This window comes from Taudactylus pleione, unplaced genomic scaffold, assembly GCF_031769625.1.
Source record: "Taudactylus pleione unplaced genomic scaffold, aTauple2 ptg000256l, whole genome shotgun sequence".
Classification (NCBI taxonomy): Eukaryota; Metazoa; Chordata; class Amphibia; order Anura; family Myobatrachidae; genus Taudactylus; species Taudactylus pleione.
Genome location: NW_028284658.1, coordinates 6,336,728 through 6,338,786, shown reverse-complemented (window position 1 = coordinate 6,338,786; position 2,059 = coordinate 6,336,728). Strand labels below are relative to the sequence as shown.

Here is a 2,059-nt window from a genome sequence, read left to right as displayed (position 1 = left end):
GTATTGCTGTAGCAGGTTTTCATGATTGCCAGGTATTGCAGTAGCAGGTTTTCTGGATTGCCAGGAATTGCAGTAGCAGGAGCCCGGGATACACTAGTACACAGTAGCAGGACGAACCATACACCATGGGAAGCAATGAGATTTTCAGGCCCAGAATGCTATCAGAGGAAGGTGTATATACTCTGGGTCAGCAGGAATTGGTGGATATGATCAGGTGGTCTGGAAGTAGCACTCTGAGTGGTGGAAGGCTCAACATGCAGAGAGAGCAGTCATCTCTGCAGGGCTGAGAGTCAGACCTGCACCTGTGATTCCAATCAAGGCTAGCAGTGTTGCACACACAGATCCACGGAGCAGCTGGCAGAGGTAAGTCTCAAGGCAAAAGGTAAAAAACTAGCCATGGTTGTGACAAGATTTAGATAACTGCATAACAGAATCCACAAGATTATGATCAGGGGACCCCTCCCACTCTGCCATGGCTAGGTTGGCAATTCCTTCAGGGTTTTCCTTTCCATTAGTAGCACACACTGGTTGGTTGGGGTGGGGCATGATGGAATCAGTGTCCTTCATTTCCATTTTATTCAGTCATAATGGCTATGGAGGTTGTCGTGGTCTGACTATTCCCTGTAGGCACTGCCGCATCAAGTCACTCGGTTCCTGTATATCTTGACCACTTGTTCTATTTAACAATTCACTCTGAACTGGAATATCGGGACACTGATAATATGATGTGTAGCGACACCTCTGGTAGGGCCATGGTGGTTTAGTTCTCTCTCCATCTGCCGCAATTTTGACTTGTTCTGAGTTCTCTCCTTCTTCACTGTGTTGGTAGTAACGTGGAGGACCCCTGTGACGTAGATAACACCAATAATGTTTTTGGTCTGCTGCATATATGCTGCCTTGTACTGAAACACCTCCAGGACCAGTCACATTAATGGCATTGGCAGCCCTCTCTCCATTTACTACATCAAACTCATCAATTTCTCCTCCTTTCAGGCTTCGGAAGTAGTTTTTAGGATTGTTCTTTTTGATGGCCGTGTAATGTACAAAGACATCTTTCTTGGTGTCATCTTGATTTATGAAGCCATATCCACGTTGTACATTAAACCACACAACTTGGCCTAAAATTTTTTTTGCACATACTGGTGTAACATCATCTAACGGTTGCATGTGGACAGCTTTTGTTTGGCTCTGCAACATTGGACCAAGCCTCACACCTTCCTCCAAGTGTGGACCTATTCTCCCTGTTCTTCCTGAGGGCTGGTCCTTGGCCACAGGACTTCTGAGTTTAAATTCTCTGACTATTGACAATTGCAATCGATGTGTCCACTTCTTTGACAGCGTCTACATATTGTACTGTCCAGTTCGTTGAACTTATCAGTAGCTCGTCGTCCATAATTCCGAGTTGCCTTCCATTGACTGTTATAGTGGGACCTTCTTTCAAATCGCCAGTCTCTCTCTTCCCTTCTGGGTCTTTCCTGCAAGCTCTTAAAATCTTTACACATGTCTGTAATCACCTGAATAAGACCTGCAATTTGGTCCTTTAAGGCAACTAAAGGATCTGCTGATGTGGTAGATTCAACTTGTTGCACTGCCAGATCTGGATATGCAATAACTTGTTCATGTTTGGAAGTGGTCTTTAAATTTTAGTTGCTGTCTCCTTAAACTTTAGGAAACTGCTAGTAGAATCTTGGAGGCGCAACATTTTAAGCTGAGGTGTCATATTGTCATCATAAACTCCCTCGATAAATTGACTGATCAGTGCTTCGTCTTCCTGACTTATCTCTCCTGGTTCGCAGGCATTAATAGCTTGCAGCGCTTCCTGTAAGCCAAGAGCAAACTCCCGCAATGTTTCACCTGGTTGCAGCTTTCTTGAGTAAAACTGCATCTTTAGTTCTGACTTCATTCGAGAATCAAAGATATTTGCCAATCTTTCCAATATGTCTTCTGCAGTTCTCTTTTGTCTCTGCGGCCACGAGTTTGCTTCGCGCAGAGCGGTCCCTTTCAGTTGTCCAATTAATATTACCACGTTCTGTAGCTCACTTAATGGGCACAATCTGAA

General features: G+C 44.5%; 1 pseudogene; it reads right to left on the bottom strand.

The window, feature by feature from the left end:
* Window positions 1-591: 591 nt before the first annotated feature.
* Window positions 592-1,197, bottom strand: LOC148514904 (Y-box-binding protein 1 pseudogene; annotated as a pseudogene).
* Between the last annotated feature and the right edge of the window lie 862 nt (window positions 1,198-2,059).